The following is a 26,509-nucleotide window of genomic DNA, read 5'->3' on the forward strand; positions in this document are numbered from 1 at the left end:
GGTGATTGGCCGGCAGCTGCGCCTCGGCAACAATAGACTGGGGCGCAGCCGTAGAATGGGAATCTGCATCTGGTATCATTCGAATGTGATGCTCATGCGCGCCCGCTGACTGCTTACAGACGGAGAAGGAGGGGTCAGGCTCTAAGTGTCTGGCTGTGTGTGCATCCTTCTCAATTTATCTATTCCAGCATCATTTCAGCAGGAGATGCCCTGTTGTTCATCCAGTATAATTTTAAGTGAGTTGGGTTAAAATAGGTAAGGTAATATTTGAATCTTGCTGCATCATCGTGATTTTTCTTGCCCATCCCTTTTCTTGCTTATAATTCATTTCATTATCCTTTTGACTGTTTTGTTTAGGGTAGCCGAGATTATTTAAGAAACTGCGTGTGTCTGGCCTTGTTTTGTGTTGCGCTATGGTCTTTTGCATTTTCCAGCCTATATATTGCTATGTTTGCAGTATCTGACGCCTTCAGTATTTTATTACTTCTCTGTCTTTTCCAGCAGTTTTAACAATTGAATGCATATAGGCGAAAGTGTAAGTTTTTCAGATTGCAATGAAACCACTTTGTCTGTAAATGTCATCCCCCCGCCCCCCATTCTTGTTCATGGATAAGTGCAGGGGTGGCTATCTGATGCCCTTAATCAAAGAAAACACCCTGTTCCAAAATACCATTTCACTCCCCTTATATGTGTGTACTAGAGTAGCCAATATAATTAATGCTCCTTTCCAATTTGCTTGACAAATCAGAAGCCATTTTGTTTAATATTCTGAAAGGAAAATTTTAGGGTAATTAAAAATTAAGGGAACCAAATATCCCTGAGATAAAAAAAAATTTGAATCTCTGGATATTAATTAGAGTGACTTTGACGTGAAATGTTGGTGGATGAGTCAAATACCACTGTAATTGAAGTTAGCTTTACAAAAGCCTTTGACAAGGTATAGAATGAAATTTCTTCTTTCCTTGAGGTGAAGAAGAAAGGGTGGGTTTAATAAAAACTTGTGTCAGACAAAATATTTATGAGAAAGCCTGAGACGTGAGACCAAATGCTGGAATCTGCAGCAAGAAACAAACTACTGTAGTCCAGGTGAACCATCTTGATCTGAAATGTTGACTGTCCATTTCCCTTCATAAACAAATGACTTGGAGTTAAGTACAATCTGAGTAGTTATTGTGGTGTACCTTATTAATTGGATACAGTAAATCCAGTTGCTTTGTTGGACTGATAAGTTTCTCAAATTATTCAATGTTTACTGGTATTAATGCCCCAACACTGTGTGTTGCCTGGGATGGAATGTTACAGTTCTGAGGAGATGAAACTGGATAAGCTGGGCTTGTTTGTTTGGAGTAGAGGAGGCTGAGAAGGGAGCTGAAGAAGGTGTAAGCAGTTTGATTGGCACACACGAGTTTTTCACATGGTAGAAGCCTCGGAAGCCAGAGGACACGGGTGAGCAGTAAGAGATTTAATGGGATCAGAAGGTTTTTTTATGCCCCAGTTTCCCCCACGATTTACAATCTGGTATACGCTGTTTGAGAAGGTGAGGAGGAAGGTAAACCACATGTAAGAAGCATCTGGGTGAGACCTGAATTGCCAGTGCATTAATATTGGTAAATGAGATTAGTATAGAGAGGTACTTGATAGTTGGCACAGATGTGATAGGCAAAAGAGCCTGTTTTCTGTGAAATTTGCGTTTTTCAAATGTCATGGAGTCTAATAAAATTTCCAGTAACTAGTAGATTTTTGGGGAGTGGGTCACTGAATGTTTCAAGGAGCCTGGGAAACACCACCTGATAATCCAGAATTTGGATTTCTGAATAATCAGATACCAGGTTATAGGAGCTTTATAAAGGGCTGAAGTAATGTTCAATCCTAAAGGTTGTGTTGTATGTCAGGTATGTTAGCATTGTAGTTAAATTACTGTAGTAAGAGTCCTGGACTGTTGATCAGATCAAATCTGTAGAATCTTACTACAGCCATTCAAATAACTGAATTGGAAATAAAATCTTAGCTGTGTACATACATCTATTGATGCTTCTGGACACATCTTCAGTGATGTTCCTGGAATCATCGGGTGTTTCGGGTCTTTCAACATCATACAACCTCCTCCAGGTGACCCAGCCGGGGCTGATCAGACCCCAGCTTGTGTCCAGATGGCTAGCTACTTATGACTCCATGGCTCCCCTCTTTTGAGCCACAGCCATCTTGAGGCCCTCTCTGCCGCATCGGTGGTACTGCAGATGGCTCTCCTCTTCCTCTCTCGCTCGATGCCCAAAATGCTGAAGGCTCTAACTAAAGAACGGTCTATGAATCCCCTACAACCAATCTCCACTGGGAGACATCTCGCTCTCCATCCAGCCTGCTGACAGTTGCTGACCAGTCCTGCGTACTTGGAGAGCTTCCTTTCAAAGGCCTCCTCCAATCTTCCCATGGGACTGTCAGCTCCAGCAGCACCACTTGCTTAGTAGACTCAGACACTAGGACAATGTCTGGTCGCAGGGTGGTGGCTACGATATGGTTGGGGAACTTCAACTGCCCTTCGAGGTCCACCAACAGCTGCCAGTCCCTTGCAGAGGTCAGAATGCCTGCAGATGTTCTTTTGGCAGGTATTGGCTGCTCCCCAGCTCTGACAAAGGCAATGGTCTGCTTGGAGGGTCGGGACCACTTCGCCCACTCAACTCCTGCGCTGACGGCTTCAGCGATGGTCTTCAGGACCTGATCATGCCTCCACCTGTACCGTCCCTCACCAAGTGCCCTTGCACAGCCGCTGAGGATGTGCTCCAGGGTTCCTCGCTTGGAGTACAGTGGGCACGCAGATGACTCTGCCTTGCTCCATGTGTGCAGGTTTGATGGGCTTGGAAGCACATCGTACACTGTCTGGATGAGAAATTGGATGCGGTGTGGTTCGGCTTTCCAAAGATCAGCCCAGGTCACTTTCCTCTCAACCGCATTCTCCCATCTTGTCCAAGCTCCCTGTTGCTTCATTCCCACCACCTTGCAGGCTCTCATCTCCTCCACTAACTGCTCTCACCTCCTCCTGAACTAGACGACGCCTTTTCTTCCCTCTGGTGTCCATTTGGGGAGTTGGAAAGGATCCCAGCCCAGCTCGGCCTCGTGTGACCACTCCCACCAGCCTCCTGTGACGCAGCCTCACCTCTGCCTCCTGAACAGCTTCCTCTGCCCTCCACTTCCTGCCAGTCCTCACTTAGATCTCTGCTGTAGCCACCTTCGGGTCACTTGAGTCCCTATACTGTATCACTTCTCTGGCTCTTGTTACCTTGAATTCTTCCTCCAAGGATTTGAAGGGCAGCCACAATATCGTGAAGTGTTTCTGTTTGGTTGATTATCTGTAGTTTATTAATGTTACTCAGGATAGGAAATCTGCAGGCCTTGCCCATTCAGAGCAATGTCTAACTCCAGCACATCAATGTGGTTCACTAGTTAAAACCTCCTCAGTCAATGGTAATTAACAATGGAAATAGATGCGGGCATTCTGAGTGGCATTCACGTGTTGTTAACAACAAAAAAAAACTTCCTTTGTAATACTGCTTCTGAAACAGGGAAACTTGCATAGAGAAGGGCACAATGTGATTCGATGTATTTTAGTGGGTTTTAAGTTCTTTTGAAAGAATGAAGTATTTGTGTGATGAAGTTTTGAGATGATGAGCACCAATAGAGGAATGAAATGCAGTAAGTACTAAACCTGAAACAGCAGATTGCAAATGAGATGTCATGATGTTTAAACAACTCAATGCACCAATTCAACCGTACCTTTATAACAATTGCTACAGCAGAAAAAAGATATTTCGGCCAGAATAGTTTAAAACAGCCTTTCTCAACTTATTTTGCCCTGGAGGAACCCCTGAAACAATTTTCAGATCTCGGGGAACCCCTGCATAAAAAAGATTGTCCACAGCTCACAGTACATTAGTGTGATCAGTAAGTTGTAGATATAATACAGTAATCCGAAAATAGCTGTCAATGCTCTTTTGAGTAGAAAATGAAATTTTAGCCAACCTTGGGGAAAAAACAGGTAGTTTAGCTTACATTTCTTGAAATTAATCTCTTTTCCTTTCATAAATTTTAAAAACTAAAGGCAAATGATTTTTCAATTCTAGGTCAAACTTGAGATAAGCACCCATGGATTTCACCTTCAACGGAAATGAGACAATTTCTATTCTTGCTCTTGATGCTTATTAAACAAGAAAAAAACTTTCTCACACATGTAACAAGTTGAAAACTGCAGCAAAATGTTCATTGCTTTCCCATGAATAGCAGGATACTCTTGCACAGAAATCCAGAACTTGCCCAGGGGCAGGTCACTAAATCTCATCTTGCGTGCATAATCAGACTGCAGCTCGCAAAGTTCTTCTCTCAAAGTCAAGTTTTCAGGCTGAGCGGAAGATTCAGAGTAAAGGTTCCTCACCCAATCATACAATTGTGTTGAAAGGGAGGAAAAATACTGTTCAGTTTTATTCTGCAGTTCTTTAATTTAAAGACTCAAGGCTTTATTATCCTTTCTCACTCTCAAGCCCAAGCAGCAGTGGAAACATTTCAAGATTTCCTTTTGCAACATCATTTTTCCAAAGATTCAGGTTCCTTTTAAATCCAAGAATCTTGTCACTTGAAGTCAAAACATTTTCCCCAGGGCTTTGCAGAGACTTGTTAGCTGGCTCATGTGATGAAATATGTCTGGTAAGTAGGCGAATATGTGCAGCCATTCTTCATCTTCAAAGCGCCCAGCAAAATTTTACCTATTTTCTTGAAAGTACTCCTGCAATCCACCTTGCAGCTCAGACACCCTGTTGAGAGCTCTTCCTCTGCTAAGCCACCGGATTTTTGTATGTAGCAGGAGACTGGTGTGCTCTGCAGTTCAGCATTCTACACCATAATTCCCTCCAGGCTTGACAAGAAGCTCAGAAACCTCAGCCTTCACCCTGCCTTGTGCAACTGGATCCTGGACTTCTTGTCAGATCACCGGCAGGTGGTAAGAGTGTGCGCCCTCACCTCTGCCCCTCTGATCTTCAACACAAGTAACCCTCAGAGCTGTATCCTAAGCCGCCTCCTTTACACTCTGTATAGCCATGACTGTGTCGCCACCCACAGCTCCAATCTGCTAATTAAATTTGCTGATGATGCTACATTGATTGGCATTATCTCAAATAATAACAAGGCAGCCTACAGAGTAGAGGTCATCACCCTGACACAGTGGTGTCACGAAAACAATCTTTCCCTCAATGCTGCAAAAACAAAGGAGCTGGTTGTCGACTTTATGAGGAATGGAGACAGGCTAACCCCTAATGACATCAATGGATCTGGGGTAGAGAGGGTGAATAGTTTTAAGTTCCTTGGCATAAACATCACCAAGGATCTCGTGTGGTCTGTACATTCTGACTGTGTTGAAAAAGGCACAACAGCACCTCTTTCACCTCAGATGGTTGACGTTTGGTATGGCACCCCAAATACTAAGGAATTTCTACAGGGGCACAATTGAGAGCATCTTGACTGGCTGAATCACTGCCTGGTATGGGAACTGTACTTCCCTCAATCGCAGGACTCTGCGGAGAGTGGTGAGGACAGCCCAGTGCATCTGCAGATGTGAACTTCCCACTATTCAGGACATTTACAAAAAACAGGTGTGAAAAAAGGGCCTGAAGGATCATTGGGGACCCGAGTTACCCCAACCACAATCTGTTCCAGTTGCTACCATCCAAGAAATAGTTCTGCAGCATGAAAGCCAGGACCAATAGGCTCAGGGGGGTGGGGGGCAACTTCTTCCACCAGGCCATCAGACTGATTAATTCATGCTGATACAATTGTATTTTTATGTAACGTTGCACATTTAGATGGATATTTTTACTCCAGGTATGTGAAGGATGTAAGAAATAAAGTCAGTTCAATTAAATTCTTTGTCCAGGTTTTCAGTTTTTTAAACATTCTCAAGTGAACTGGTCTTAAAGCTACTAAATAACTTGCTTCCTGTCCCTTTTACTGACTGTGACTTTATTTTTAAAAGCTTAACTCTTTGTTTTGAAATTCCAATAACCATTTAAAATAATCAGCACTTTTATGTGTCACATGGCTGTAATTTGTAGTTAAGTGTCTTCAATTTTGCTGGAACCATTGCTACATTTGTTAGTTGTTTGCCACGGACGAGACACAATGGAATAGGACAACTTGGATCACCAGTCCATATAAAACCCATTGATAAGTAGCTTTCATTGTAAAGATGGACTTTTTTTGTGTGTCCATTGTTGCACTAGTGCAGTGAAATGACTCAGATGATCGTAATTCTTCATCATTAACCTTATCTGAATTGTCTGCAGGCCTAAGCCTAGGCTTAGAACCGTTCTCTTTCATCTCACACCTCCCCTTCAAAAATCGCCATGCTGGGCTGTCTTTAGAATGATAATTCCCTTCAATTTTCTACTACACTGGGAGAGTTGGTTTGTTCCCATAAATCAGTTGGCGGTGTGTAACGGGAAGTTGGGGGAGGTGATTTGGGAGGGAGAGACTGATGTCACGACCCAAGTTGGGTGAGTCCATTCAATGCTCGGAAAACGCACTTCACACTCATCAGCCTGCATTCCTCTCCTCCATGCATACTGCACTTACCAATTATCAGCCTACTGTACTCCCCTCTGTGCAATACAGCGCTCACCAAATATCAGCCTACCGTCCACCCCTGTGCAATACAGCGCTCACTGATTATCAGCCTATCGTCCTCCCCTCCATGCGAGACAGCTCTCACTAATTATCAACAGCCTGCCCTGTTCCTATGGCTCAACCAAATAAACACGGTCCTACTGTGTACCGCCATACTGGGCTGAGAGACCGCTAATGGGATTGCTAGCGACTGCCCACCACTGCCCGCGTGAGCATTGCATGTTGTTCAAAGTTTTTTTTAAAAAATGACTTTTCTTAGTCACGATCGGTTATCCAGGCAGCGGTTTATTTGGGACAACTCTTGAGGAACAAAAACTAAATTGAAAAAAATAACCAGGATTCCCTTTGTTTAATTGGGGCAGGAGATCATTGCCGAACAATTTCCAACTAGTGTTAGTCGCGTGTACTTGTGTGGCCGTTAGACACTACTTAGAGCGAGCAGTTTTAAAATAGTGTCAGTTTTTGTGTCTTTGTGTTCAAACAGCAGTGATTTTTGTGACTGATAGTTGGCGAGAAATAAGACAATTTAGAACTGTTTTGCTCACTGCGGTTTCAAGCACTCATGCTTGGAGATGCTAGAAACGGCTGGGAGTGAAAATGAAAAGATTTCACTACTTCAAGTTAGGAATTACAAAGTATTTTAAGATATCCAAAATCATCTTGAATCTTATAATGAGAATGAAGATTTGGAGAATGTGATCGTCTAAAACTTTGTATGAAGGCAGTCCATTATCTGCACTGGGTGTCTGCGCTAATTTTGTTCATTTGCAGTCAATCAAAAGAACGTGGCAGATAAATTCTTCAGTTGATAACTATTTGGAGCTAATATAGTCTTTATAGTACTGTAGAGGTACCTAATTTGTTACTCAGTTAAATGGTAGTTTCCCTTTATTATACTTCTAACTATTTTCATGAAACTTCGGCTAATTGGGGCAGCTGCTTAATTGGGCAAAATGTACTGGTCCTGCTATGCCCCAATTAACCAGAATCCACTGTATAATTAAAAAAACAAGTAGTGCAAATTGAGAACAAAGTAGTGAAGTAGTGTGTATGGGTTTGTGGCCTGTTCAGAATTGAACGTTGTACTAGATAATACTGTATTGCTGCTACTGTTGAGACACAAAAGACCACGGATACCAGATTCTACAGCAATAAACACTCTGCTGAAGAAACTCAGCATGTCGAGCAGCAGCTATGGAGGGAAAAGAACTGACAGCATTTTGGGTCAAACCCTGCATCAGGGCTGAGTGGAGAGGGGAAATAGTTGGAATAAAGAGTGGTGAGAGGGGACCAGAGGTGATTGGTGGAGTGAATGATAGGGAGACTGGGCTAGATAGGGCAGTGGGAGGGGCAGAGTTGGGAGATGATGCAAATGGATGATAAATAGAGGCAGACTAAGAAGGATAGATGGAGCCAGGTAGGGAACAGGAAGAGTGAAGGTGGAGATATCTGGGGGGTGGGTGGTGATAAGTTGGAACAGACTACTGGTGCTTGTGTCTGATCATTAAGGAAGATCATAATGGGAGACATCGGGGAGAGATGAAAGGCAGATGCAATCAGAACTTGGGGATGGTGGAAAGAGGGCTTGGATGAAGAACTGCTAACTGAAACATGGGTGTTAAGTGGATGGAACTAAGAGGGGAAAGGGTGATGAAACTGGTTAATTCTGGGGCGTGGAAATGCTAGGGAAAAGGGACCAAAATGGATTTGAAGTTGGGGGGGCAGTGGGAGGGAACATCAATTTTGACAGTTACCTGAAATTAGAAAATCTAATGTTCATACATTGGTTTGTGGACTACCCAGGTGGAATATGGGGTGTCGTCCTTCTAGTTTGTGGTGGGTCTCAGTCGACAAGGCTGAAGATGATCAAGTCAGTGTGAGAATGGGAAGGTGAACTTAAACTGTTTGAAACTGGCATCTTAGGATAGCCATTGCAGAAAGACACACATGCCTTGCAAATGATCACCTGGTTTGTGCTGATGGTCATGCCACGATCATCAACTGCAGTAGACAAGGTTGGAGAAAGTAAACGTGAATCTTTGCCTGACCTGGAAAGGCTGCTTAGGTCCCTGAATTGTAACTGTGAACTGAATCACTGGAGAGATAATACTGGTGATATAAAAAGCTTTTGTTGATCAAAACAAGTAAGCATTCTCTTGTAGACCCTTTCAAAATTTTTTGCTGATCTCAAAGTACATTAAATTTTTATACTGTTAATTCAGGTGATTCGATACAATTTCAGTGACTGCACTGACATTGTTCAATATTTTGTGTATGACAAATGGTTCAATTGAGTTGGATATTAATAACAGGTGTACTCTGTACCTGACAACACACCTCTGAATGCTCAAACACCTTTGCTGGGACAAAGTAATTTACACAGATGGTAAAAGCTTCAGAGGATTGAGAACCCAGACACCCAAAATTAGTATTGTGAGAACTGACTTTGAGTACAAAAATATCCCAATTGTTAATTGTCAAATATGATCATGTTTCATATAGTAAATGACAAAATCAGTCTGGTTTGGAAGCTGCTTTGAACTTGGTCACAGTGATGCAATCATGAAAGGGTGTATCACCCTGAGGGGAGAGGGCATGTGTGTGGCTACAGTGCTCTGAATTTTTAAAAATGTTAACATTACTGCAAAATTTTTGCACTATATTCTTTTGTGTATGCAGCGGATTCCAGTTCATTGGGCCATTAGTTAATCGGGGCCACCGCTTATCGGGAGACTGTTGCTGAGCAGTTTCTAACTGGTGTTAGTTGTGGGCACATTGTGTGGCCATTAGACACTACACCATGCTTAAAGCGAACAGTGTATGTATTTGTGTTTAAAAAGCAGTGACCTTTGTCACTGATAGTTAGCGGGTAATAAGCCGAAAGATGATTCAGAACTGTTTTTGTCACTGCGGCTTCAAACACTCAGGCTTGGAGATGCCAGAAACGGCCAGGAGTGAAAATGAAATGATTTTGCTACTTCAGCAAATTAAGAACTGTGAACAATTTGAATGATACAAGAAAATGAAGATTTGGAAAATGCAATAGTTGAAAGCATTGTTTGAAGGCAGTCCACTATCTGACAAGGTGTCTGCACTGATTGTGTTCATTTACAGTTAAGCAAACAAACACGTCAGTGTACACTGAACTTCTCTGCCGATAACTATTAAGAATGAATATACAGTTTTATAGTACTGTAGTAGTTTTAGTATGTTCTAATTTGTTCTGTATTTCATTTAAATACATAATCAGTTAATTTTTTTAATATGCCTTTTTAAATATTTCCATGAAACCTGCTAATTGGGACAGCCTCTTATTAGGAGCAAAATGTACTGGTCCTGATGTGTGCCAGTTAACTGGAATCCAATGAATTAATACAATTGTTTCAAGTAGGGTTTTATAAAAAAAAGACCTACGTCAGCACTATCACTGCCTTGTTGCTTTAAGATACAAACTATAAGAATTCAAATACAGGTAGATGCTGGTTAATTGGGACACAATGGGACTACATTTTGGCCCAATTAAGCGGCTGCCCCAGTTAGCCAAAGTTGCTTGGAAATATTTAAAAAGGTTTTTTTAAAAAAAAAAGAGACAAATTACCATTTAGTGGAGTTACAAATTATATATTTAAATGAAATACAGAACAAATTAGAACACTACCAATATTGCCACAGTGCGGTAAAACTTGGTTCTTAATAGTTATCAGTGGAGGAATTCATCTGGTGTACAGTTCCGTGTTCTTTTGAGAGACGAAATGAGAAATCAGTGCAGACACTTGGTGAAAATGGTTGGTTGTCTGCTATATCCAATAATGAAAGGAGACCTGTGTGGAAGGGTTTTTAAAATGGAATGGCAGAAGTTGAGAGTTATGTGCTGGACTGTTCTGTTATGTTCTCTTCCATTTCATGCACATTTGCTCTCACCCCATTCTCCCACCACCACACCAGGGTTCCTCTTGTCCTCACCCTCCACCCCACCTGCCTGCACATCCAAATTCTCTAATTTCTATCATCTCCTAAAGGATCCTGCCACCAAGCACCTCTTCTCCTCCCCACTCCCACCCCCTCCCACTTTCCACAGACCCTCTTGTCCACTCATCCTACTCCACTGATCTCCCTTTTGGTACTTATCCTTGCAAGTGGAACAAGTGCTACACCTGCCCCTACACCACCTCCCTGCCATCCAGAGTCCCAATCAGTCCTTCCTGGTGAGGAGACACTTCACCAGTGAGTCTGTTGGCGTCATCTACTGTATCCGTTGCTTCCGATGTGGCCTCCTTTATATTGGTGAGACGAGCACCTATGCTCTGTCCACCAGAAAAAGCGGGATCTTCCAGTGGCCACCCATTTTAATTCTACTTCCCATTCCCATTCCGACATGTCAGTTCCTGGCCTCCTCTACAGCCACAATAAGGGCACACTCAGGTCGGAGGACCAACACCTTGTATTACATATAAGGCACCTCCAACCTGATGGCAAGAACACTGATTTCTTGAACTTCTGGTAATTGCCCCCCCGCCCCCCGCCACCCTCCACTTTCACCATTCCCCATTCCTGTTTCCTTTTCTCACCTTATCTTCTCACCTGCCCATCACTTCCTTCTGGTGCTCCTCCACCTTTCATTTTTTCCATGGCCTCTACCCTCTATCAGATTCTTCATTCTCCAGCCCGTTATCTCTTTCACCAATCAACTTCCCAGCTCCTTACTTCATCCCCTCCCCCTTTCCCACTTTCACCTATCACTTGCCACCATGTACATCTTCCTCCCCTCCCTCCATCTTATTCTGACTTCTTCCCTTCATTTCCAGTCCCAATGAAGGGTCTCAGCCTGAAACGTCGACTGTTTACTCTTTTCCATAGGTGCTGCCTGGGCTGCTGAGTTCCTCTAGAGCAGTGGTCCCCAACCTCCGGGCCGCGGACCGATACATTGCCGTGAAGAATGTAGCGGTACAGCGGTGGCTGGAACGCACGGAGCACATCTTGAAGAAAAAAGCCGAAATAAACAAGCTAATTAATTAGGTGCCGCCTGGCATGTAAATGTTGGCCTAGATCAGAGGCGACGCAATTGCCTCTGATCTGGGTTGAGATTTACGTGCCAGGTGGCACTTAACTAATTAGCTTGTTTATTTCTGCTTTTTTTCTTAGAGATGTGCTGGGTGCGTTCCAGCCACCGCTGCATTCTTCGCGGCAATGTATCGGTCCACGGCCCGGAGGTTGGGGACCACTGCTCTAGCATTTTGTATATGTATGTTGCTTTGAAAATATGGCCGATCCTTTCCACACTCTCTTCCCTTTGCAAGTTAAGAATTCAAATGGAAATTTCTTTTGGCAAAGCCCAATGATCTTGAATTCGGCCTTTCTGAGCTCCTCCACTGAGAGACAGTCTTGACCGATTTGATTTTTTTTTCCTCCCCCCTCCCAAAAAAAAAATACCCTTGTTGTTCTTCATCCAAGTCAGACTGAGTAGGAGCAATGTTCAATTGATGCCTCTCCGACAAAGAAACAAGCAGGTTCTTAAATCTAAGAATCAAGGACATTGTCATCCTCAAATGGGTCTAGATGAGAAGTGATGGAAAATACATATTGCTGCATCCACATCCTCTTCAATCTGCATGGCATTCATTATAACACTTTTCTTGGCTTCCAGATAATCTCCCAGAAGTTCTCCAGAACAATTGGGATTCACAGGCCATTTCCTTTGTCTGAAGAAGATACTGAGGCATGATACCCTTGTCTCATTCTTCGACCCTCTAGAGGTTATATCTGCCAGCTTACTTGAAGTGTTTACATCCCTCCATTGAGATGTTTGTGAGACCTTAAGAATTTCTGATACCACTTACAACGAAGGTTCAGAGCCTGGAAGTTTGATTCTTGATATATTTAGGCACAGAAGTACTATTGGTCCAAAACACTGAGTTGTAAAACTTCCTCCACAGTGCATCTATACAACATGTCATTGTAGTAGCAGTGAGCTCCATATGAAGGATAGAAACTACTTAGATTTTCCCATGATAAAAGCATTGTGCAGCAAGGAGTAGGACACTGCTATATAGCCATCTTTGCTCGCGTCTTTAAAGTGGTAGAACTGTGCAGCACTAACTTCTCGCAAAACCAGGGGTTTCAAACATCTAATAACCTTGAAGTCTTCCAACTGGCAGAGTTCTTCAGCTAGTTTGTCCATTCATGAGCAACTGATCCTAGCTACATAAGATCTACGCAAGTCCCTTTTTTATGTAGATCTTGAAGGATCTTAGCAGATAGCACTACCAGACTCAAGATTCCCAAGGGACTGTAATGGAACTAAATGTGGAGAGAATCCCCGGAATGGTGAGTGGTCTATCTTGAATCGTAATCTTAAACTTGTAAGTATCAGACTGAATGCACCATTGCACACCCAGTAATCTCTCCACCGAAGGTACATTTTGATCCAAATCCTTCATGTTTTTTACTGTTGCTTTTCTGGTATCACTGCTAGCATGCTATATCTGTTGCTTATTCACTTTGTGAGTTGAAAGCTGCCTTTGGCACAAATGGATGCAAGATCATGATAGAGGGACAGCACTTCTTCCACAAAGGAGTCATCAACATAGAAGCAATGCAAAACCCTATCCACTGTCTCACGGCTGGATTGTTCTTCCATTGTCTTCGGTGCTTTTTCTAATGGCATAGACTGGTGATGTTGCGCTAAAGAGATGTACCATTATTCTACCATACTTGGCTTGAGGTCACCAGAGAAACTTCAGCAGATCTGCATCTTCTGCTGGTACTTTAACCTGATGAAACATTGATTCAGTATCTGCCATGATCACTGGCTTTTTTTCTGAATCTAGTAATGATTCCGATCGGTGAGCTAGTAAGATCTGGTCCCTGTAAAAAGCTGAGCATTGTGATATTCCCTGAGAAGTCACTCCACAGTCATACACAATACGAAGTTCCCCTTTTTGTGGGTGATAAGCGCCATGATGCAGAATATACCAGACTTTCCATCACTGCATTCCAGATCCTCTGCTGGCACTCTTTCAGCATAACCTTTGGAGATGACAGCTGTGTGGTCAGTGCAAAATGACAAATCCTTTGTAAACCTCTTGGAGTTAGATCATGCTGTTCAGCAATCTTCCCGTATTTTAGCATGTTAACTTCTTTTTCAAAAGTAAACTAATCAGGTAACGTTCTAATTGCACAAGGTTCATTATTGACACTTCAAATCACTTGGAACGGCTCCAATGCTTTAGTCACTTTTGTCCTCATCAGCAGCTCAATTTCTGAATCAATCTCTGGCAAATAGACATTTTTCAGGTGAGACCTTCCCTGGAGGTGCATCTGTTGTGGTATGTTCTCTTTCTGGACCTGCATTCTTCCCTGTGTATAGATGTTGGATAGTCACAATAGTTTTCACTATCTAAGCCAGCCACTTCTAATCCTGAAACTATGCTTACAACCTGCTCTTGACCCATAGTGTGTAAGAGAATGCTTAAATTTTTTTCCATGTGAGTTTGAGCTTGTTCGTTAGGCCCAGTGTGCAGAACACTGCTGTACTTCCTTGACCTAGGAAAGCATAAGTAACCACTGTCTTGTTACCCTTTGTAGACTTCACTTGTATTGGAACTATGGGCAGCTTATAATCATGATCACCAGCCCCTGTAAGGCCATGACGTACCAGAGCGCCACTCACTGTTGAGTCTGATTGTTTCACAGCTTGTTTAGATTCAGTGTTCTTTTCGTTAGAGTGAATGTAAGGTATGTTGGGATGCCTGCCACTGCACAACCTCTCATGAAGGACGCTTGTTGCAATCCTTGCTGACAAAAACAGCCAAAGCACACACCATTTTCTTTTAGGAAAGCAATCTTCTCACTACGAGCCTTTTTTTCTCCAGCTGAGTACACAAATCCAAAGTATGTTCACCCTCCCAGAACAGACAAACCCCCTTTGTCTGACAAGATGATCTCTCCTCCATTAGTTCCAGGTTCAGATTTAGCTTTGTGACACACACAAAATGCTGGAGGAACTCAGGAGGCCAGGCAACATCTATGTAAAAGAGTACAGTCGACGTTTCAGGCCAAAATCCTTCAACAGGACTGGGGAAAAAGAAGATGAATCAGAGTGAGAAGGTTGGGGGGGGTGAGGGTGGGGAGGAGGAAGAAACACAAGGTGATAGGTGAAATGGGGGAGGGGTGAAGTAAGGAGCTGGGAAGTTGATTGGTGAGAGAGATACAGGGCTGGAGAAGGGGAAATCTGAAGAGAGGACAGAGGACCATGGAAGAAAGAAATAGGTGAGGATCACCGGAGGAAGGTGATGGGTAGGCAAGGAGTTGAGGTGAGAGAGAGAAAAGGGGGTGGTGAATGGAAAAAGATGGGGAGGGGGGAGTCATTTGCAGAAAGTTGAGAAATCCATGTTCATCCCATCAGGATGGAGGCTACCCAGATGGAATATAAGGTGTTCCTCTTCCAACCTGAGTGTGGCCTCATTGCGACAGTAGAGGAGTCTATGGATTGACATGTTGGAGTGGGAATGAGAAGTGGAATTAAAATGGGTGGCCACGGGGAGACCCTGCTTTTTCTGGTTTGGAGAACCCAACGTAGACTGGGAGACCACTTCGAGCATCTACGTTCCGAAATGTTGACTATACTGTTTTGCGTAGATGCTGCTTGGCCTGCTGAGTTCCTCTAGCATTTTGTGTGTATTGCTCGGTTTTCCAGGATCTGCAGATTTTTTCCTGTTAGCTTTAGCTGTACCTCTCACAGTTGGCCACAGTAGTGGCAAAGTTGCTTCCTTTAGCTTAAGAACAAAATTGTGACTTAGTTTTGCATACACCTTTGCTTACTGCAGGTGATGGAGCATTGTATTTCTTCCCAAACACCAAGTGTGTAGCAACCTTTACTTGCCTTTCAATAAAACCAACAATGTCAGTGAAAATAATCTTATAGTTGTGTCTTTCTTGCAGTTCACGGACTACCGTTCTTTATTTATCCCTAAGCATTTTGTGCAATTTCTTTATGACAGTAGGCATATTAGCAGGCATGTCCAACTCGAGCAAGTACTGAATCTCTTTCATGGCATTGCAACAACCTGTAAGAAAAATGACTAGTCTTGGAGAGCTTTCATGTCTTCAAATTTGAAAGGTACTCAAAGAGTCTTTTGCATGCAGGCAGATGCAATTTTCTGTTCATTACCAAAATATTCCTGTAGTAAAGCCTTAACTTTTAGATGCCCTTTCTTAGGCTCAGCATGTTGGCAACTTCTGTTATGTTCTCAAGAGTGACCTCTAGTGTACTGTTCAAGGAAATGGAGGCACTCAGTATAACTGTTGGTCTTGCTTTTTAACACTGTTTTCAAAAGCCTTCATGAATGCATGATACTGCAATGGATTTCCATCGAAGATTTGAATCTTTTAGACAAAAATGAAATGTGTTGCTATTGTATCAAAATGGTTGTTATTTTATTTTGCTTCCTCGTAATATCAATAGTACTATTTTGACCTTTATCACTGAAAACGAGTGTTTCCGTGCAGTAGGTTAATGTCCCCATGAGCACCTTGAACTATTCAATATGACATAGGCACTCACCACACTTGAAGCTCTCAGCACATTAACTTTGGCCACATGTGTAACAATTTCTTCTTCAACTTAAACTCTTCCTTCCTTTTCCATAGCTGTTCTGAGAGGGACAGCTCAATCTTCCAGTGCATGCTTGTCCTTCAATAATCATTGATGTGTGATTAATGCAGCTAAATCAGCTTGTGTTTCAATGCATGCAGAGGAGGTAGATGCAGAAGATTTTCTTACTGCAACAGAACTTTGAGCGCTGGCGTTAGACACACTCGTTGGGTTTTACATCATCCTGTGGGTCACCTGCTCTGCACTCAAAACATGCCTTGGAAATTGAGAAACATTGTCTCACTTTCCATCAGACAATGTACAGTCAGCCCTCCTTATCCAACCAACAGCGGATCGGGAAAACCCGGAAGTTCTCTCTCCAGTACTTGTTGTTTGAGCATGTACGGACTTTTTTCTTGTCATTATTCTGTAAACAATACAGTATAACAACTATTTACCTAGCACTTACTTTGTATTAGGTTTTATAAGTCGGAACAGGTACATACAGTATTATTTAGCTTCAGTTAGTCAAATGTTTGTCTTAGTATATTGTATATTTTTGACCTTTTTGAGCATATACAATAATTAAGGAACATATATATTTCAATAACTAAACCACTGCGTTGCTTAGTTATAATTGTAGCTTTCATCAGGGCAGGGCCTTTCACATGCTCCATTATTTTCACTTTATCCTTTAAAATTGTTCCGATCATTGACCGACTATAGCCTAACGCTTTTCCAATGACCAATGGAGTTTTGCCTCTTTCCGATTGCTTTATTATTTCTACTTTATTTTCAATCGTGATCGTTTTTCTGCCATGTAACAGAAACACTGTGGATTCAGCAGCAGCCACGGGTAGCAGGTCCTGAGCTCCCCCGGATCCTAAAGTCCACCCGCACTGAGTTAGGTTAAATAAGGGACTTGAGCATCCGTGTTTTTTGGTATAGGCGGGGCGGGGTGTCCCGGAACCAATCCCCCGCGGACAAGGAGGGCCGACTGTATTCAGTTATTGCAGCAACATGACCTTCAATATAAAATGTTTGGGTCAACCATTTTTCGTGTCCTCTATGAATGCACTGCAAAAGCGATCAATGTTTGAAAAACATTGGTTCTGTTCTTCATGTTCAGCCTTGGGAAATAATAAAATTAGTATGTGATATTGCATAGCAACAGCTTCACAGATGAGTGAAATCCTCAAGATGAGGTTGCACTTGTAAGGCATTTTCTTTAATTTTCATTAGTTGATGGTATTAAACCTTTAATTTTGATCACATTTGGTTCACACTCCTTTTGAAAACTTTCATTTGGATTAGCCTTAGTTTTCGCTTCAATTTCTCTCTTGCAAGCCTGCACTCCCGGGAGGTTGCCTTGATACACTTGTGTTACTTTCTCTAGTTGCACGACTTGCAATTAACTCTTTCTTTGCCTGCAGCACTGGCAATATTTGATTCAATAAACCAAGTCAACAAACAAACCATTAGGAACAAACAGCTTTCAATTCAAATGTTGGCAACTGGAATAGTTCAGCATATCCAAGAAACAAAGTGATGGACCCTTAGGCAAACACTACACGATTGAACAATGGTCCCCAATGGACAGGCAGCACTGACAATCCAAAACTGTGTTCAAATCACAAACACACAGCATGAATCAACAAAAGCTCACAGATAATCCGACCACAAACTGCTTCTGTTTCTGACATGTTGAGTCTTATGATTTAACTTTGCTAAGGGGTCCAAGGCAATCCTTTGTCGTAGACTGGTGTTTGTTTGATAAAACTCGTTGACAGAATGTAGCGGTTACTTGAAAACAAACCAAAACCGCTGAGAAACTAAGCCAGGGCAATTGACACCGTATGACGAATTTCCAAAAAGGTACATTCGATCCTTTATTATGAAATCTTGTATCAATTTTTTTATAAAAAACAACAAATCTAAATTAGCGATCTTTGCATTCAAATAGCATGACTAAACATTCTAATTAGCAATATAACTGAGTATAATTAGCAATTGAACTAAATTAGCATTCCAATTAGCGAAGCATAATGAGTAGTCAACAAAAACAATCATTTCCCCCTTGCTCACTCCGAACTAACTAACCCAAAGCATGAACATGTAACCACACTCATTTGCTTCTACCATGTGACAGATTACCCATAATAATCACATCACAAAATACAGAATAGACATAAAATTGATATGTTGCTTTGATGATGCCTTTCACTCTCCAGGAAGTGTTGCGAATTTGCCTTCCTGGCCGTTTGATCTCAGTACATCAGAGCTGGTTTCACATGCTAGGACAAGCATATCCCTGTCTCACTGGGGCATGAGATCCGACAGCTACCCTCAGCTGGTTTGGCCTGCCTGTCAAAGTGGTGTACCGAGGTGTGGCTGCTGTTGCATGCAAACAGCTACTTGGAGCCACAAGTGAGGGCTGAGTGTCTGGTGAGGACCAAATTTGAGTGACCAGCCCCATGGTGGACATGGTAAGCCCCTTCACCAGAGGTGCTACTCCTCTGGACAGATAATGGACTGCTCTCATACAATCCATTTGACATTTGCATCCTCCAAATCTTGTTCATTGTAACATTCACAATGATTGTCAATATCTCTTGTTGAAGTAGTGAAATAAGTTCACTTTCACTCCCAGCTGTTTCTGACATCTAAATGTTTGAAACTGCAGTGAGCAAAGCAGTTCTGGGTTGTCTTGCTGATTATTGCTTGCCAACTATCAGTGAAAAAAATCACTGCTTTTTGAACACAAATACGCAACCAATGCTATTTTAAAAATTTGTTTGCCCTAAGTATGATGTAGTGTCTTATGGCTACACAAGTGCATGCACCTAATACTAGTTAGAAACTGTTTGGTATCAGTTTCCGGTCCCAATTAAGCAGCTTAGGCTCACAACTAAACGAAGGGAAACCCGGCTATTTTCTCAATTAGTTTTTGTTCTTTAAGAGTTGTTCCAAATAAGCGACTGCCCTGACAAATGGAATGCCTAATTAACCAGAATTCACAGTATTTTCCTTGTTTTTCTTTGCGACATTATAAATACATCTTTAGAAATACAATGTGGGATTAATTGGGGACCTTAAAGACGTTCATGATCCTTTTTTTACAGAAGGTGGCCAGAAGATCTACAAATATAGGAATGAAGATATGGAAAATCATTCTTTATGGACTGATATTTTCCTGTCAAGTAACTTTTTAATGTGAGGTTAGAGTGTAATTAGGAAATCACAGATGTAGTTTGTTCATTTGTTTCAGCTTTGTCATTGTACTGTTTTATTCAGTTTTTTGGGATATAATGTGCTTCTCTGGTTGCCATTCTGCTGCTGACTTTGAATACTTCATTCTCAGGTCTGTGTAGTGTAATGGTATTGTACAGTATGTTACTGAATAATGCATAGCATGATTAGCAGGATAAAAGCATTAGATAGCCTTGTCTAGGATGCTAAATTAATATTTATATTTACCTGCTGCCTTTATTTAAAAACACAATGCTTTCAGTCTTAATATGCAGTAATGCAAATAATCACATTTTAACATGAAAGTTGCAGAGCCAGCAGCTATTGTCTGGCAGCACTAGGATTAAATGAAGCAGACTGCCTATGTGCAAATGCAAGCAGTCAAAAATAAGTCTGACTGTTTATGTTGGTATATAACCCTAACCTCTGAGGTTATTTGATTTCCTAGGACATAAGGTGACTTTGGCCTTGTTCTGTGTTGCAGACAAAGCTTGACTCTTTGCAACTGTGCCCAGTTTCCTGGTTAAAGGCCGGCAGCATTACACTTCCTCCAGCTAGACAGTAAGCTAGAACCGGGCCAGAATTATAGTGGTGGTAATGAGGCACATGAATGAAGGAAAGTGTTCGTTGCCATGTCTAATCTCATGGAGATTATAGCATTTAATGAACAATATAGTGGGCCAAAAAACAAAAGCCAATGTGAGAATGAAATAGGGAATTAACATGATGGGGCAATGGAGCCTAAATAGTGTTTGAGCCGTCCTCCACAATGGCGAATTTATTGTGAACAAACAGTAAGTACAGTATACTATGAATTCTGCAGGGCTTCAACCTAAAACATCAACCATTACTGCTTTTCCCTTGTGCTGCCTGTCCTTGTGTGTTCCTCCAATAGATGATATCTTGCTCCATATTACATCAAATCTAGCACAAGTGCTTCAAATGGATGGTGTTTGAAATCCCAGATGGTGGGAAGGGTGTTGGTAGAATGCCTTTTTTATTGTTTTAACATTTTGTGTGTTCTTATTGCAAGCTGATTTCTGACCACGTGCATTGCTATCAAATTCAATATAATTGATCTAAAGTTGTCTGTCTTTCCAGATAAATGCTGCAATGCATCTGATTTTTTTACATAATTTTTGGAAGTTACGGTAAATAGACACAACCACTCATGCTTGTCGATTGCACTAGCAATTTTCATTGTAAGAATGGAAAATTATAAATTCAGTGCTTAATTTTTTCCCTCTTGCTCCACTACCATTGCCAAAGAGGTTTCAAACACAGATAAAGCAAAAAAAAAACACTCTTAACTTTTATGTCACTATGTCCCTTCACACAGTGTACTAGAATTTCAGTTTGTTCTGGATGTTCACACTTTTTACTGGTTTACAAACTATATAATTCCATTCCAGGTGCAGAAAAGTACTCGGCAACTTTATTTCAAGGGCACTATTTGTTACTAAAAGTTATGTAGCAATGCTTTGCATTACAATTCAAAACCTAAGTTGTAAGCAATGTGGTAATTGAAGTTATAAGGCCTGGTACTCCTGAATATTTCTTGCTACCCTGAATTGATAAGAGAGTTGGCAAACGGATGGCATTTTAGACTTGTTCTGGAGTTACTGGACCTGGTTGAGGGGAAAGAGCTGGTGTGAACAGCAGACTCAGATTACCTTTCACCATTCACAGTGTCACCTTGTATGAAACAAACCTTTCTAACCATACTGTGATTCTTTAAATTTTGGAAGTTTAATGTATGCTGGCAGATTTAAAAATCCTGCAGTGCGGGTGCCAGTGTGTGTATTCTGTCATAAATGTATCCCTAAAATACGGTGTTAACACATCAAGGAGAGGCCTTGCAGGAATTCAGATGGGTGGCATTTTGAGGAGGACAAAGGTGGGTACTAAATAACACTGGGGGCAAGATTAAGGTACATCCTGAATCATCTTGTATGTATGTTAAGGTAAGGAAGAGGAGGGGCCACTAGGGATCAACGTGTGCAGTAAGAGAATGTAGGTGAGGTCTTAGTTGAATACAAGCAAGAATTATTCATTTAAGGAGAAAGACAGTGTAATTGAAGAGATCAGAGAGGGGAACAGTGAAATTCTAGAAAAAAAAACTAACACTTGAAAGGGGTATTGAGGGCTCAAAGGTGGATAAATCCCAAAGGCCTGATAGATTGATTAAAATTCCGACTACTTCAGGAGAAGAGGGAGGAATTTCCTGAGGCTGCGATTTTCAAATTTTCTGTGGCCATAGAGATGCCTGGTGGCTAAGCAGCAGCAAATATGTTATCTCAGTTCAAGAAAGAATGTAAAGATAAGCCAGATAATTACAGGCAGGTGAGCCTAACATGAGAGCTAGAGAAATTATTGGGAAGATTTCTGAGTGTCAGGGTTATCAAGAACAGTCAACATAGCTTTGCTAAGTGGAGATTCTGACTGATGATTGAACTTTTCAGAGGTAACTGGGGTTCAATAAAGTTTGTGTGTTTGATGTAGTCTACATGGACTTCAGTAAGGCCTTTTGATAAGGTCCCACATGGGGAGTGGTCCAAAAAGTAAGAGCTTATTAGATCTGAAATTACATTGGTTGTGGTAGATAGAGACTGGTTGTGATCAGATGCCTTTGACCATCGGTGCACTTCAGGGATTGGGGCTGCGATCCTGGTTTGTCATAAATGTTAACAATTTGGATATGGGAGGTTCAGTTAGTAGATGACATGAAGATTGGTGTGAGTGTAGTGAAGAGTGTAGCCTTCAGCTACAGAATGATATTGATGAGTTGGGCAATGCCAAAAATAATTTATCCCTTTAAAAAGGTGATGCATTTAGGAAGGACTAACAAGGCTATGAAGTGCTGAGAAACAGAGTGACTTGGTGTCTATGTTCGTGGAATCCTGAAGGCAGCAGTGTAGTTACATAAGATGTTTAAAGTATGACAAAATATAAGATGAGGGAGTTGTGGTACAACAGTATAAAACATAATTACAGAGTTTTACGGCCTGGAGGCAGGCATTTTGACCAAATTCACCCATTCTTGACTACCTGAACTAGTCTTATTTGCATGTTGAATAGTAAAATGGGAACACCATGTCTCCCATTTGCCTGTTTCATCCATATCTTCTAACTTTTCTTATCCATGTAATTGTTCAGTTGACCACTTTCTCCCTCAGCTCATTCTATATACCTACCAGTGCCTGTGTGGAAAAACACCTGGTCAAAGTTGAATACTTGATCTCCCAATCTACCTCATTATGGTGCTTACACCTTATTTGTTCTCTGTAAAATTATGTTCTGCATTCTGCTATTGTTTGTCCTTTTGTACTACCTCAGTGTGTTTGTATGGAATGTCTGGATGGCATGCAAACAAAATTTCACTATCTTAATACACGGGACAACCATTTACTGATTATCTCTCTAAATCTACCTCTCACTCCTTAAACCCTCTAGTTTTTGACGTCCCCATATATCCATATCTATGTCCTTAGGAGTTTATAAAGCTCTGACGATACCCATTCACCTCCTTCACTCCTACACATTAGTTAAACTGTACTGCTGGTTGCCACGGCATAGGAAGGATGTGACTACAGTGGTGAAGGTGCAGAGGAGATTCTCCAGAATGGATTGTTTCAACTGTTGAGTAGAGGCTAGAGCGGCAAAATTTGTTTACATTAGAGCACCAGAGGCTAAAAGGGGACCTGATGTAAAATGTACAAGATTGAATAGCCTTGGGTGGATGATGAGAAAATTTTCTTTTGGCAGAAATATTTATAACTACAGATATTGGGTTGAGGTAAAGGGACAATTAGTCTAACTTCAGTTGTTGGTAGGATGTTCATTATTGAATGAGGTTTTGCGATCCACAGATAGTGTGGCAGGTAGTGTTGACGAAATGGGGTCTGTAAAATGATAGATTAAGAGAATGGGCAAAGAAGTGGCAGATGGAGCATAGTGTAGGGAAGTGTAAGGTCATGCACTTTGGTAGGAGGTGTAAAAGCATAAGCTATTTTCTAAATGTGGGGGGGGATTTCAAAAATCAGAAGTGCCAAATGATGTGGGAGTCCTTATGCAGGGTTCCCTAAATGTTATCTTGCAGACTGAGTCAGATGGAAAGGAGGGAAATGTAACGTTAGCATTCATTTTGTGAGAAGTAGTATATGAAAGAAAAGATGAAATGCTGAGGCTTTATAAGGCATTAATCAGACCACATTTGAGCCTTGTGAGCAGTGTTGGGCCCATTATCTAGAAAAGATGGGCTGGCACTGGAGAGGATCCAGAGGAGGTTTACGGGGAGAATTCATAGAATGAAAGGATTAACATATGAGTGCTTGATGGCTCTGGGCCTGTGCTTGCTGGAGATTAGAAGAATGTGGGGGTAGGGGGAATCGCATTGAAACTTATTGAATATTGGACTGTTCTATTGTGTGCCTTCAAGTACACTGAATCTTTAATAATGGATTCCACATCTAACATCTTCCCAGCCACTGAAGTCAGGCGAACTGGCCTATAATTTCCTTTCTTCTGCTTCCGTTCTCAAAGAGTGGAGTGACATTTGCAATTTTCCAGTCCTCTGGAGCCATTTTGATTCTTGAACAGTCATTACTAATGCCTCCACTATCTCTTCAGCTACCTCTTTTAGAACCCTAGGATGTGGTCCATCTGGTCCAGATGACTTGCCTACCTTCAGACCTTTCAGCTCCCCAAGCACCTTCTTCATAATAGGAACTACAGTCACTTCTGTCCCCTGACACTGGCATACTGCCACAGTGAAGACTGGTGCAAGATACTTAAGTTTGTCCACCATTTCTTTGCCCTGTATTACTACTTCTCCAGCATAATTTTTCAACAGTCCAATATCCACACTCTCCTCCCTTTTAGTCTATATATCTGAAAAACCTTTTGGTATCTTTATATTACTAACTAGGTCACCTTTGCATTTTATCCTTTTTCTCTTTATGGCTTTCTTCATTGTCTACTGTTAATTTTTTTTTAAAGTTTCCTAATCCTCTAACTTCCCATTAATTTTTGCTATATTTCTTCTCCTTCCCTTTTAAGCCCATCTGATTTTTTTTAGATTAGATTACGAGGACACTCAGTCCTCATTTATTGTCATTTAGAAATGCATGCATTAAGAAATGATACAATGTTCCTCCAATATGATATCACAGAAACACAGGACAGACCAAGACTAAAACTGACAAAAACCACATAGTTACAACAGTGCAAAGCAATACCGTAATTTGATAAAGAGCAGACCATGGGCATGGTTTAAAAAAAAAGTCTCAAAGTCCTGATAGCCTCATCATCTCACACAGACAGTAGAAGGGAGAAACTCTCCCTGCCATGATCCTCCTGCGCCGCAAACTTGCCGATGCAGCACCCTGGAAGCACCCGACCACAGCCGACTCTGAGTCTGTCCGAAAACTTCGAGCCTCCGACCAGCCTTCCGACACCGAGCACCATCTCTGCCGAGCGCTTCGACCTCGCCCCAGCTGCTGAGCAACAAGCAAAGCCGAGGACTCGGGGCCTTCCCCTCTGGCGATTCTGGATCACACAGTAGCAGCGGCAGCGAAACAGGCATTTCAGAAGTTTCACCAGATGTTCCTCTGTGCTCTCAAGTCTGTCTCCATCAAATCAGAATTGTGCACTGCACCCTACTTGACAGATAACATATATTCATCACCAGAGTGGCCGCTGCGCGCTGTGTTGCACCACCATCTTCTCATGTTAGCTATATGATTTCTTTTGTTAGCCACGGTTGCCTCAAACTGTCTTTAGTATACAACTTCATCTTGAGGGTTTAACTATCCTATCCCTTTTGAACTGCCCCCAGAAACTTCAGCCAATGCTGTTCTGCTGATATCCCTGCTAGTGATCCCCTTCTTTGGCCAGCTCCTCTCTCATGCCTCTGTAATTCCCCTTACTCCACTGTAATACTGATAGGTCTGACTTTAGTCATTGTGTGTCTCTCTCCCCCCCCCCCAACCCCTCCCCAGGGTGAATTCTAACATATTATGATCACTCTCCTAAGGGTTCCTTTGCCTTAAGCTCCCTAACAAAATCTGTGTCATTGCACAATACCCAGTCCAGAATTGCCTTTCCCCTCATGGGCTCAACTACAAGCTTCTCTTAAAATGCTATCTGTAAGCATTCTTCAACTTTTGTCTCTTGGGGTCCAGCACTAACCTGATTTTCCCAATCTAGCTGCATATTAAAATACCCCATAACTATCATAGCATTGCCCTTTAGACATGCCTTTCCTATCTCCCATTATAATTTATGGCTACTATTCAGAGGCCTTTATGTAACTTCCATCAAGTTGTTTTTACCCTTGCAATTTTTTAACTCTATCTCCAAGGATTCTATATCTTCTGATTCCATGTCACTTCTCTCTAAGGATTTGATTTCATTTTTTATGAACAGCTACCCATGCACTCTGCCTGCTTGTCTTTTCAATATAATGTATATCCTTGGATGTTAAGCTCCCAATTATGATCTTCATTCAGCCATAATCTAGTGATGCCCGCAACGTCATACTTGCCAATCTCTAATTGTGCTACAATATCATCTATCTTATTCTGAAAAATTGCATACATTCAAATATAACACCTTCAGTCCTTTTTCATCACCCTTTTGATCCCCCCCCATGTTACACTTCATTCTATGACTGTGATTTTGCCCTATCATCTGCCTGTTTCCCAGTCTCACTACATACAGCGTCTACTTGTATACCATCTGCTTTATCACCGTCTCCCTGCCAAATTAGCTTAAACTCTGTCCCCAACAGGTCTAGCAAACCTGCCTGCAAAGATATACTGAGGTCTCTCAAGTTCAGGATGTATTCTGTCCTCCTTGTACAGGTCATATCTTCCTAGAAGAGATTCCAATGATCCAGAAATCTGAAACCCTGCCCCCTGCACCAATTCCTCAGGCATACATTTATCTGCCAAATCATCATCCTCTTACCCACACTGCGAAGTGGCACAGGTAGCAAACTAGAGA

At 41.8% G+C, this 26,509-nt stretch overlaps 1 protein-coding gene across 1 annotated transcript in view; it reads left to right on the forward strand.

Moving 5' to 3' along the window:
- Positions 1 to 210: 210 nt before the first annotated feature.
- The window catches only part of LOC140194728 (cytoplasmic dynein 1 intermediate chain 1), a 208,536-nt gene continuing 182,237 nt past the window's right edge, over positions 211 to 26,509 (forward strand). The window contains exon 1 of the mRNA XM_072251990.1: positions 211 to 255. The gene's annotated coding sequence lies outside the window, so the exon portion shown is untranslated. The remainder of the gene's footprint in view (positions 256 to 26,509) is intronic.

The sequence above is a fragment of the Mobula birostris genome, chromosome 3, assembly GCF_030028105.1.
Source record: "Mobula birostris isolate sMobBir1 chromosome 3, sMobBir1.hap1, whole genome shotgun sequence".
Lineage (NCBI taxonomy): Eukaryota > Metazoa > Chordata > Chondrichthyes > Myliobatiformes > Myliobatidae > Mobula > Mobula birostris.